General features: G+C 44.3%; 1 pseudogene; it reads right to left on the reverse strand.

Moving 5' to 3' along the window:
* Positions 1-459: 459 nt before the first annotated feature.
* On the reverse strand, positions 460-13,331 carry LOC110506083 (ankyrin repeat and BTB/POZ domain-containing protein 2-like; annotated as a pseudogene).
* Between the last annotated feature and the right edge of the window lie 481 nt (positions 13,332-13,812).

Here is a 13,812-nt window from a genome sequence, read left to right on the forward strand (position 1 = left end):
CAATATCTATCTCCTCTAGTTCCATCAACACGAGAGAGGATGGACTCTAGTAAGTAACAGCAGCCTCTAAATGCTTCATTTCCTACCAACAGAGTCTCAGTACCTGCTATTATATTAGCGGTATATCCATAAATCTTCATCATATTCTAGATCAATTTCAGCCATAGTACGTAGCATCCATTTCCTCTCTTAAGCAATGGACATTTTCTAGATTTCCTATGTCCGTCGCGTGGAACAAGTCCCACACATCACTAGATGGCAGCAGTGCTTCTCCAGTTATCCATCGATCCTCCTTCCTGCTCTCTGGGCTACATGAGGAACTGATGGTGAGTTTGCGTTCAACAACTGCAAAACTCTTTATGCTTCGAGCGCTAACTTTTTGCAGCACCTTCAGTTGTCCTTTCACTGTTTGTGGCACGTGTGGCAAGAAGCTGCTAACTACCCTAGCTTCTCTAACCATCACACTGAAACTAAAGTAATTGTCTTAGCAGTACCTTGGGCATTCACAGGGGCAGAGAGAGCAGGTTTGAAGGCCAGTAGGATCACAGTAAAGGTGTTCTGTCCGGTGGCAGCTTCACCTAAGCCCTGCCTCTTCTCTCCTTCATGACAGAGTAGGTAGAGCAGAGGGTAGAGCAAGAGCAGCCTGTGGACCAAAGTGCCCTCCAAATCCTCCAGGAGGAGAGAGGAGTGTCGGTCCTGACGTGGTCCACTCCGGGGCTCTGTCTTTGGAGGAAGCTGGTCCCGACGGGCCCCTCCCAGGAGCAGCCTGTGGAAGTCCTCTCTCTCCCGGAGCTTTTCCACGTGCTGCAGGAAGACACCTTCACAGAACCTCCTGAACTCTGCCGCCCCGTGATCCGGTACAGAGAGAGAGAGCAGAATCTCACACTGCCTCTCTAGCACCTTTAGCTGGAAGAAACAGACCACTGGCGGCAGCTGCTGACAGAGGAGCAGAGCATACTTCCATCACAAGTCCAAACATTCAATTACACTTTCCCAAAGTGCTTACATTTTATGAGTGACCTCCACTATGTTGTATTTCCACTCCTCAATGACAAGTGATAGTGGGGGCCATTCCTAAAGCTTAACTACTGTGGTAAATGTTTGGATCAACAATGGGATGAATGAAGTTCTATCAGTGTAAATGAGGATGCATTCTTTTACCTCCACAGCGTCAGCCTGTGACAGCCTCAGCCCTTCAGTCCCTCCACAGTACAGACAACTCATCATCCTCTGGAAGGTGCTGTATGTGATGTCAGAGATGTGGATGGTGCCGGTGTTCGACCCACATCAACTCAGCAGAGACCCAAACCGGACAGAGACAAAAGAGACTCGATAACCAACTTGTGGCCTCAAAAGCTCAGGTTGCCCTGAAAACTAGAGCCTGAGCCTGCACTCGAGGTCATACTTGATGATGAGCATACTATTCATTCAGTCTCAGGCTGCCACCTCAGGTGTGAGGAGGGAAGTGCTAGCTCACCTCTTAGAGGCAGACATGAGGAGGACCCTGTGGGCGTAGGAGGGACGGCCTTCCACGAACAACATTACATCAGACATCTCTGGGTTGTTCAGGAAATGAGCATCTGGGTGGAGGAGAGCGAGCGAAGTGACGTTTACACCGCTTAGAGTCAGGAACGTACATTGAAATGCATGTACACAACTAAGCGTGATTTACACAGTTACACTTGCTAAGATGTAGTGAAAACTCGGACCCTAAAAATCTGAACAACTAAACAGACTGTAGTTTGTTCCAGAGAGAGTACGCCGGTCTTCATACCTAGCTGCGTGGAGAGAGCGAGGTCCATCGGAGGAACAGAGGGAGTAGGAGCAGAGCCGTAGCAGCGAGAGAAGATGACTGACAGTCTCTTGGTTATGGCATAGTCCTAAAGGGACATAATCATGTTCAGAAAGAGTTGTGATTTTATGTAACAGACATTGCAAGTTTCCTACCCATTTTATAACAACTGGTTTGAGAATTTCTTAGACGTTGGATCGATTTGTCTGATTCATACTCTGCTTTTGGTTTGAGGTTTCCCGGAACATCTACTCACTGAAAACTGTAGTCTACATGGTAAAGCCAAACAACACCGACTGAAGGAGAAATTGGACTGCAATGTCCAAGTTATGGACAGCAAGTCATGGCTACCTTGCTGGTTGCAGGCATGTTAAACAAGAGAGGTAGGGCGGGCGAGACCAGCTCCTGGCAGTGGGCCCCGTGGCCTGATAGTGGTGAAGTCTCTGAGGAGAGAGAGGGTCACCTCATTCCTGGTTAGCTGCTGGGCTACATGGAGGGACTCCAGCCACACGTGGAGCTTCCAGGGGACACCTGTGGAACAAATAAGGCCACAAATTAGGGTCCCAAGAGATTATTTACCTTGGTCAGTCATTGAGAACAAAGTCTCGAACAACCTAAAGTGGATCAAATAATATTTCTGTGCTTTCGGAATGCATGATTCACAAGTCCTTCAGAAAACGATGATGATGGCATATACAAAAGAAGTAGGCCTACCAACAATCCATACCCAGTGATCGTAGCTCCATGGTGACATCCAGGTAGCCATGCACAGTGCCTTAGTAGGCAGCCTGCTGCTACTGAGGTAGACAGCAGGGCTACAAGGGCTGAGGCTGGGGGAAGGTAGTGAGCCAGCCTCCTCTTCCTTCTCCTGGAACCCCTCAGCCAGTATCTCCAGCAGAGAGAGAATGTCCTCCTTCCTCTGCTGGGGCTGAGTCAGAAGCCTCCTCAGGACGTTCCTGTAGGAGAGTAGGGGATGAGTATCCATTCATTCATTCAGTTCTGAGTGAAGGAAATAGACAAGGAAAGAACAACACTTTAGACTATTGAAACATGGCCCAAGCCTGGACTAGTCAGACAGGTGCAGCTACCTGTGTCTGGGCGAAGCTGAAGCAGTTCATGTCCTTGTAGAGCGGGGAAATAGGAGCGTTCCAATCATGCACTCTGCGGGTCGGCCCCGTGGGCCAGCAGCAGGCTCACCATTTCATAGTTCCCAGCAGCAGAGGCCAGCTGTAGAGGAGTCTCAGCAGAGCTCTCCTGGCTGGAAGTAACAGCAGTGCCCTCCACATCTGCACCCACCTCCAACAGGAGCTATACAACACAGAAACCCAGAGGAATGGTTAGTACTACACTACACAGACAAAAACCCCACGGGGTACGCACAGTGGCACCATCAAGGCTGAGATGTATGCGTAAGAAACTGTGTTAGACCCTTTCCACTGGGCAGTGAGGACTCACCTGAGATACCACGAGGTGTCCATGCAGCACAGCGAAGGTGAGGGCCACCCAACCACGACGGTCTGGGTGGACCGAGGGCTGTCTGGGGGAACAGCAAGGAACCTGAGAGAAGAATGGAAAACATTAAATATCTATGTATACAATGTATATACATTCAAAGCTTTGGTAAACATTGCCATCAAGTGAAATGATCACGGTGTAGTAGAGGCAGTTTCAGCACAAAGCCTTTACATTACCTGATTAGGCGAAATTCCAGTAGCTTTTCAAAAATCCCTGGTTTTCCAAGAAACCCTCTTTCGGAGGATTCCGGATTTCCTGCTCAACCCACTACATGATATACTATCTATATCATGTTATGATAATATCTAGAGAGTAGTAGTGTTTGCCGCCAGGTCCAGGTTGGCTCCAGCCTCCACCAGTATCTGGACCAGAGACTCGTCTCCACGCGAACATGTGTACATCAGAGTGGTCATACCCTGTAGGTCAGAGAATACACATCTTACTCTGAACAGTTTTATTGACTCTCTACACTCTCGAACACCAGTCGGGCATACAGTATACGTCTTCAAACAGAAGATTGACAAGTATTGACAGGGAGGATAAATCCTCTGACTCTTTTACCTTCCCTGTCAAAACCTACCAGTCTTATGACTGAATATGTATATGTCCTACCCCTCTCCCCAACTCCCCTACCTCTATCCCCACCATTTATCTCTTATTCCCTATCCCCAGTCCTATCTGGTCATCCATAGCGTTAACCCCTGATGGTCCCAGTAGCTGTGTTGCCGGACCAATCAGGTCCGCTCTGCCACAGGTCAGCGTACGGAAGCCAGGATCCACCCTGAAGCTTCTCTGTAGCAGCCTTAGAGTCCGCACGCCTAAATGAGCTGGAGCAACACTCAGGCCTGGGAGAGAGGGAGAGACAAGAGGATAAGGAGGGAGAGAGGGAGAGACAAGAGGATAAGGAGAGAGAGAAAACTTCCAACATTCATAACTCTTCGATAATGACGGCAGGCCTACTGTTATGTACTGGTTTCACAGTATGGTTCAGCATCTTTCTATTGCATGTTACAGTACGTTACAGATACGTTCACCGGCCAGTTTATTAGGTACACCACCCCATTCAAGAAAATGGATCGCTCCTACAGACAGTAAGTCACGTGGCCGTGGCTCGCTATATAAAGCAGGCAGACAGGCATCGAGGCATTCAGTTACTGTTCGAATGACCATCCGAATGGGCAAAAGTGTGACCTAAGCGAATGGTGTGTAGAACAAAAAACATCCCGTCAGTGACAGTTCTGTGGGCGAAAACAGCTTGTTGACGAGAATGGCAAGAATCGTGCAAGCTGACAGGTGGGCCACAACAGTGACGCAGTACAACAGTGGTGTGCAGAACGGCATCTTGGAACTCACAACTCGTTGATCCTTGTCACGGATGGGCTATTGCAACAGAAGGGTTCCACTCCTATCAGCTAAATACAAGAAGAAGTGGCTCCAGTGGGCACGTGATCCCCAACACTGGACAATTGAGGAGTGGAAAAATTGCCTGGAACATGACAGCGAGTTCAGTTTACTTGGTCAGTCCCCAGACCTCAACCCAATAGAGCGTCTTTGTGTGTTTTCGACACCTTGTAGAATGTCCCAAAGAATTCTGGCTGTTCTGGAGGCAAAGGGGGGTCCAACCCAGTACTAGATGGGTGTACCTAATAAACTGGCTGGTAAGTGTATGCCATTAAATATGCAACGCTCAGTGTATTTCTACCTCAGCGGTCTGGGCTCACAGTCCAATCCTGGGAGGAGCTGTCTGGTGGTCTGTCTGACATCATCGCTGTCCACCAATAGGCTGCGGCGGTGCTCCGCGTGCACCACGGCAACTCGTATCCACTCCATCAGAGGGGGAAGGAGCATAAAGATTCAAGCAATGAAGTAATATAATTCATTCACTTTCCTCAACGACTCAAAATCCCACAACGCCTTCAAATCTGCCATAAAGGTCCAATTCCTCAGCCTTTTTTACAAAAACAACTACTTTGTTTCCTGCGATGGGCTATAAAACAGGTTCACGCAGGGTGCTTTTTGGTAGTCTTAATGTGTGTCCCATAACTTTTGAGAATTGAGAAAAAGGGCACCTTTTTACTGTTAACAAAGGACTATAAATAGAACACTGGTTCCCTGATGTGATGTTTGTTTTAGATCATCCGGTCTCTTCACCTCCCCAGAGCACAGAGGCAGGTCGTTACGGCAAAGATCTGTATATAATGTCGAGATGCTCATGTCTCCGCTCTATCAATGGGAGTCGTTGTCCCAAATGCAGAAAAGCAAACCCATACGGCTTATTTTGGACAGATTTTGCGCGCTTCACCTCTTCCTCTCTGGTTATGGTTACTGAGATCACAGGGCTCAACAGAGACACAGAGCTGAGTCTAACTGGAAGCTAACTGGTTAATGGGGCATGTGATTATAATTGGTACCAGGTGGAGGGAAACAATATCTCTGTGTGCCTAAGCATACAAGAAGGCACATGCACACACACAGCACTCATGCACACGCACACACACACGCACGCACGCACACACACACACACACACACACACACACACGCACACACACACACACACAGCCCTTACCTCTCTCTGCTCAGGGCCATCCTTGGGGGCTCTAGATTTGGGTTCTCCAGTGATTCCATCTGTGGGCTAAACAGGAATTAGTAGTAGCGGGTACGCATGGCATCGGGCGCCCAGAATACTGAATGCTGATTAGCTGGGTGAATAGGGCTGACGGAGGAGTATACCGCGCCATGGCGCTGTATGTGGTGCATGAACTGTGACACCAGGTCACCTGACAGTCACACACACATGCAGTATCACACACATCATCATCTGATACAAATCCATAAAACTTCAGCTATACATGATCAATTATCTTTTTATGGCTGGGGGGCAGTATTGAGTAGCTTGGATGAATAAGGTGCCTAAAGTAAACGGCCTGCTCCTCAGTCTCAGTTTCTAATATATGCATTTTATTATTAGCATTGGATAAAAAACACTCTTAAGTTTCTACAACTGTTTGAATGATGTCTGTGAGTATAACAGAACTCATATGGCAGGCAAAATCCTGAGTTGAAATCAAAACAGGAAGTCTGAGCAGGAAATCTGAGCTTTGTATGTATTCATCAGAGTACCCAATGAAATCCCCTTGAGATATGAATGATGTTGCACTGCCTAGGGGTTCCACTAGATGTCAACCATCAATAGAAATTATATGATGTTGTGGGAGTGAATGAGAGCAGAATCAGTCAGGTGTCTGGCAGTCAGCCATTTTCTGATCATGTTTATTCCTCATGGTATTCACTTGCGTTCCATTGCTCACGAAGACAAGAAAGAATACTCCGGTTGGAACTTTATTTGAGCTATATGTTAAAAACATCCTAATGATTGATTCTGTACTTAGTTTGAAATGTTTCTTCAACTGGTAATATCAAGTTTTTGTCCGATATAACGCTGACCAGAATTAGCGTTTGGATATGTATACCAAATACGCTAACAAAAGAAGGTATTTTGACATAAATAACGGACACTTTTGAACAAAATAAACATTTATTGTGGACCTGGGATTCCTGGAGTGCTTTCTGATGTAGATCAACAAAGGTAAGGGAATATTTATCATGTCATTTCTTGTTTATGTTGACGCCATCTTTGCGGCTGTGGTGTTTTTACTTCTGAGCGCCGTCTCTGATTATTACATAGGTTTCTTTTTCCGTAAAGTTTTTTTGAAATCTGACACAGCGGTTCCATTAAGGAGAGGTATATCTATAATTCCATGTGTATAACTTGTGTTATCATCTACATTTATGATGAGTATTTCTGTTAAATGATGTGGCTATGCAAAATCACTGGATGTTTTTGGAACTAGTGAATGTAACGCGTCAATGTAAACTCCGATTTTCTGATATTAATATGAACTTTATCAAACAAAACATGCATGTATTGTGTAACATGAAGTCCTATGAGTGTCATCTGATGAAGATTATCAAAGGTTAGTGATTCATTTTTATCTCTATTTGTGCTTTTTCTCTCTCTCTTTGGCTGGTAAAGTTGGCTGTGTATTTTAGTGAGTTGTTGGTGACCTAACATAATCGTTTGTGGTGCTTTCCCCGTAAATCCTATATGAAATCGGACACTGTGGTGGGATTAACAACAAGACTACCTTGAAAACGATATAAAATACATGTATGTTTGAGGAATTTTAATTATGAGATTTCTGTTATTTTGAATATGGTGCCCTTGACTTTCACTGGATGTTGTTACAGTGCCTTGCAAAAGTATTCGGCCCCCTTGAACTTTGCGACCTTTTGCCACATTTCAGGCTTCAAACATAAAGATAAAAAACTGTATTTTTTTTGTGAAGAATCAACAACAAGTGGGACACAATCATGAAGTGGAACGACATTTATTGGATATTTCAAACTTTTTTAACAAATCAAAAACTGAAAAATTGGGCGTGCAAAATTATTCAGCCCCTTTACTTTCAGTGCAGAAAACTATCTCCAGAAGTTCAGTGAGGATCTCTGAATGATCCAATGTTGACCTAAATGACTAATGATGATAAATACAATCCACCTGTGTGTAATCAAGTCTCCGTATAAATGCACCTGCACTGTGATAGTCTCAGAGGTCCGTTAAAAGCGCAGAGAGCATCATGAAGAACAAGGAACACACCAGGCAGGTCCGAGATACTGTTGTGAAGAAGTTTAAAGCCGGATTTGGATACAAAAGATTTCCCAAGCTTTAAACATCCCAAGGAGCACTGTGCAAGCGATAATATTGAAATGGAAGGAGTATCAGACCACTGCAAATCTACCAAGACCTGGCCGTCCCTCTAAACTTTCAGCTCATACAAGGAGAAGACTGATCAGAGATGCAGCCAAGAGGCCCATGATCACTCTGGATGAACTGCAGAGATCTACAGCTGAGGTGGGAGACTGTCCATAGGACAACAATCAGTCGTATATTGCACAAATCTGGCCTTTATGGAAGAGTGGCAAGAAGAAAGTCTGCAAAAGACCTGAGACTGGGACGGAGATTTGTCTTCCAACAAGACAATGATCCAAAACACAAAGCAAAATCTACAATGGAATGGTTCAAAAATAAACATATCCAGGTGTTAGAATGGCCAAGTCAAAGTCCAGACCTGAATCCAATCGAGAATCTGTGGAAAGAACTGAAAACTTCTGTTCACAAATGCTCTCCATCCAACCTCACTGAGCTCGAGCTGTTTTGCAAGGAGGAATGGGAAAAAAATTCAGTCTCTCGATGTGCAAAACTGATAGAGACATACCCCAAGCGACTTACAGCTGTAATCGCAGCAAAAGGTGGCGCTACAAAGTATTAACTTAAGGGGGCTGAATAATTTTGCACGCCCAATTTTTCAGTTTTTGATTTGTTAAAAAAGTTTGGAATATCCAATAAATGTCGTTCCACTTCATGATTGTGTCCCACTTGTTGTTGATTCTTCACAAAAAAATACAGTTTTATATCTTTATGTTTGAAGCCTGAAATGTGGCAAAAGGTCACAAAGTTCAAGGGGGCCGAATACTTTCGCAAGGCACTGTATATCGCTCCCGGTAACGGGATCTCAGCCATAAGAAGTTTTTAAACATGGATGCTGCAGTTGTAGCGTGATGTACTGCAGTACCCATAATGCTCTGTATACCATATCTGTTTCCTTACCAATGCATTTTCAATGCAAAACAGAGCTACATTGCGGGTTTGCCCTTCATTTTCTGAGATATCACTGGTACATCGAATCAATTCTGTGTCTTATTATATCTCTATGCAGATGAAACTTTATGAACGGTTCAACGATCGAAGTCTCAGATACAGGTTATCAGATGTCAAGTTTGGGAGGAGAGTTGGGTTTAGCTGGGCTCAACGGCACGGACTTCCCTATAGACCCTTAAATCAGGAATGGTGGTCCTCAGCCGTAGCTATACCAGTCACTTACCACGCAACATATGTGGAATGCATTAGAAGAGGTGCTTAAACCTAGCAACCAGAGAGCAGTGAGAGAATCTGCTCCTGTGAAAGAGATTGCAATCTTAAAATGACTACTTCCTTGTTTAATGAAGCTAAGGCTCCCGAAGTAGCCACAGTGTCAGTCAAAGTATATGCAGGTTTAAGTTAATATCATACTGTATTTACAGTATGTACTGTATATCCATATGGGTAGATATACTAGACCATCTTAAATATCTAGTGATAGCAATAAGCACCACAATTATGTTTTTTTTAATTTGTTTTTATCTTTCTACGTTGAAACAAACTGTATGTTATCCCATTTAATTTATTCGCTTGGTCTCCAAGAATGAACAAGGGTGTGCACTGTTTCGCTAGGTGCTACTCCCAAGATGACCAGAGAGGAAAGGAACCACACGGAATTTGTTTGGTTTGTGGAAATGGGTGTGTGTGTGTGTGTGTGAGTGTGTTTGGGGTGTGTGCGTGGCAGAGGGAGCAAGGGGGTCTTTAACACCCTGTGGCTGAAGTGAAAATACCCTTATGTTTTGGCAACACACATGTTTCAGTGAATACGACATCCCGGTCTGATTCTAATGAAGGGATCCTAGAGAAAGACCAAGGGTCAGATGTAAAAAAAAAAAAAAACAGACAGCGAACAGGCTTAACTTCATTATGCTAACGTCAGACCTGAGACCAGTGTTGTTATCTACACCAACACTGTCTGTCTGTCATCCTTTCTACAATGCTAGCTTTCACATAAATCGTAAAGCAGTGTTTCCCGACCAGTCCCTGCTGGATTGTGGCTAAAGTGTTAGGCCGGGATTTAATCCAATCACACTTTGTCGAACAATGCGCCATTTACAGGTAATTTCTGATTGAGCCGACATATGCAGCATCACCTCGAGCAACGGGAACATTGCCTTTTTTTATTTTCTTATTTTTTTCACCTTTTTTTTAACCAGGTAGGCAAGTTGAGAACAAGTTCTCATTTACAATTGCGACCTGGCCAAGATAAAGCAAAGCAGTTCGACATATACAACGACACAGAGTTACACATGGAGTGAAACAAATATACAGTCAATAATACAGTAGAAAAATAAGTCTATATACAATGTGAGCAAATGAGGTGAGATAAGGGAGGTAAAGGCAAAAAAAAAAAAAAAGTGCATTGTTTATGGCTAAAAACGAGTTTTGTCTATTTGAGAGGCTTTAGCTTGGCCGGGGCACTTTAAAATGTTACGGGAACAACTGATTTACAGAAAGAGACGTCTAAGTAAGTTTACGTTCTAACAAAATACATAAGACAAATGGACAGTTGGTTGGATTCAACATTTGAATTTTGGGGGCCAGCTTTCAAAGTAAAGGGAAAGGGGGATGTACAACTGAATGCTTTCAACTGAAATGTGTTTTCTGCATTTAACCCAACCCCTATGAATCAGAGAGATGCCTTAATCGACATCCATGCCAAGTAACCAATGGTGGTGTTCAGTACTGCCATACTTAGGTGCCCTAGTTTTAATGAAGATGAACAACAGAAGAACAAGACAGACTGGGGATGTTGGAGTAGCTGGAGTAGCAGCTGGAATAGCAGCTGGTAGCTCTCTGTATCTCTAAATGTGAAAGATGGACCTCTACTCAGAACCAGGTTGAACATGGTCAGTAGGAGTCTCCTGACTAGATAAGACTTATTGATCACATGCATAAGGACCAGATAGTTCCTCTCTGGCTAGGACTAAAGTGAGAGGAGTATGTGGGTGTTTGAGAAAGAGTGTGTGTGAGAGGGAATCTTTGAATGTAAAATGAAGAGAGTGTTTGAGTGAATGTGAAGATTGAGAATGTGACACACACAGACACACACACACACACTCACTGAGTTCTGTGATGCTGCCCACGCATGTGGCCAGAAGGGACTGTTCCAAGGTATGTAGCTCCAGGTGGGCATAGGCATCCTCCCTGCTCTCCATTGGTGCCCGGGGATCCTTTGTGTACGGACTGACATGGGCCGGCAGGGAAAGCTCACCACACACATTCTGTATACTTCTAGCCCTTCCTTGGACACTGTGCTAACTAACCTCCAAACGAGCTTCAATGCCATACAACACTCCTTCCGTGGCCTCCAACTGCTCTTAAATGCTAGCAAAACCAAATGCATGCTTTTCAACCATTCGCTGCCCGCACCCGCCCGCCCGACTAGCATCACTACTCTGGACGGTTCTGACTTAGAATATGTGGACAACTACAAATACCTAGGCGTCTGGCTAGACTGTAAACTCTCCATCCAGACTCATATTAAACATCTCCAATCCAAAATCAAATCTAGAATCTCGTTTTTCTATTTCACAACAAAGCCTCCTTCACTCACGCCGCCAAACTTACCCTAGTAAAACTGACTATCCTACCGATCCTCGACTTCGGCAATGTCATCTACAAAATAGCTTCCAATACTCTACTCAGCAAACTGGATGCAGTCTATCACATTGCCATCCATTTTGTTACCAAATCACCTTCTACCACCCACCACTGCGACTTGTATGCTCTAGTCGGCTGGCCCTCGCTACATATTCGTCGCCAGACCCACTGGCTGCAGGTCATCTATAAGTCTATGCTAGGTAAAGCTCCACCATATCTCAGTCCACTGGTCACGATAACAACACCCACCCGTAGCACATGTTCCAGCAGGTACATCTCACTGATCATCCCCAAAGCCAATTCCTCATTTGGCCGCCTTTCCTTCCAGTTCTCTGCTGCCAGTGACTGGAACGAATTGCAAAAATCGCTGAAGTTGGAGATGTTTATTTCCCTCACCAACTTTAAACATCAACTATCTGAGCAGCTAACCGATCGCTGCCACTGTACATAGTCCATCTGTAAATAGCCCACCCAATTTACCTACCTCATCCCCATACTGTTTTTATTTTATTTACTTTTCTGCTCTTTTGCACACCAGTATCTCTACTTGCACATGATCATGGTCTCTTAAACTAAAACTATTTGGTCTCTTAAACTAAGTCTTATTTATAAATGTTACCTAAAGAATTCTGATTCTGCCACAACAGTTGTTGCCTGTGTCACACTGCTTTGCTTTATCTTGGCCAGGTGGCAGTTGCAAATGAGAACTTGTTCTCAACTAGCCTACCTGGTTAAATAAAGGTGAAATAAATAAAAATAAACCTGTACATACAAAATGTACACACCATTTTTTTCTGAAAATATATTTAAAAGATAAAAGGTATCAAAGGAACAGTTACTAAATCCCTCAATTTATTTCAGCATTAATGTAGTGTTTCAACTCACACTAACGCTGTCAATGTCTGCCACCATGGTTCGAAATCTGCACAAAAACACCCAGGACCACAGACGGACTATATAAAATGCTTACTTGGAGGTGATGGTTGAGTGCACTGCTCGTTACCTGGACAGTAATGTAATCAGGGAAAATAATGAGGGGATCATATTGGCTTTAGTTTGTGTTATGAACTAAGATTAACTCTGGGAGAGAAAATACGAAGGAGACATGGGGTTAGAGGGTGAATGTTTAGTTACTATTCACCTCTCTCTGTCCTCTTGTATGGGCTCTCTATATTCCCCTCTCTCTCTATTTTCCCACCTTTAAAATTTGAATTTAACCTTCCATTTAAAACTTCAGGAAATGAGACAGATAATGCCGTGGTGCATGTGATCCCATCTTAACCATACCCCAAAATAAAATGTGATTTTCATCTGTAGGGTGCACTCTTAGAAAAAAAGCTGCTATATAGAACATAAAAGAGTTCTACCTGGAACCAAAAATGGTTCTACCTAGATCCAAAAAAAGGTTATCTTATGGGGACAGCCGAAGAACTCTTTCGGAACCCTTTTTTTTATAAGAGTGTAGTAATGGAACGTTCAACCATGTATTACCCTGACCAAAAGAGGTCCTTCTGCCCAGATGTTTGTCCTCCGCTGCCATCGTACCTGGAGGAGAGCCTGGTCGGCCCTCCTGAAGACCACCTCCAGGTATCGATGACAAGCAGATTGCCATCGGACCCCGGCTCCCCGGTCTCGTCTCGGGCAGAAGGATGGCTGTCCATCCGGGATCTGTCGGCCCTTTCCCCATCTCCAAGATCATTAGCCAAAGAACTCTTTTGGAATCCTTTTTTTCTAAGAGTGTAGTAACAGAGTAGTAATGGAACGTTCAACCATGTATTTCCCTGACCAAAAGGGGTTTTAACTAATCTCTTGCTTTCTCAATTACAGCCCTACAAACCACAAAATAAGTCATCTGTGCAGTATATGACGCACACACCCATCCACAAATAGAAACACCCCTTACAGGGAGGTTTTCTAGAAACACAAATATAATACATACATGCGCACACACACACACACACATACTCCCACACACATGCGCTCACAGACTCACACACACACACACACACACACACACACACACACACATTGTGTGAGATGGGTATTTGCTGACTCACTCGTCTTCTACACAATGGAAAAGACACCAAAAGCCAAAATACAAGCCAGGATAGCTCTGCTCTTTACAGGCATAGTATGCAAAGT

Source organism: Oncorhynchus mykiss, chromosome 26 (assembly GCF_057628025.1).
Source record: "Oncorhynchus mykiss isolate SJ-2025 chromosome 26, ASM5762802v1, whole genome shotgun sequence".
NCBI classification, from domain to species: domain Eukaryota; kingdom Metazoa; phylum Chordata; class Actinopteri; order Salmoniformes; family Salmonidae; genus Oncorhynchus; species Oncorhynchus mykiss.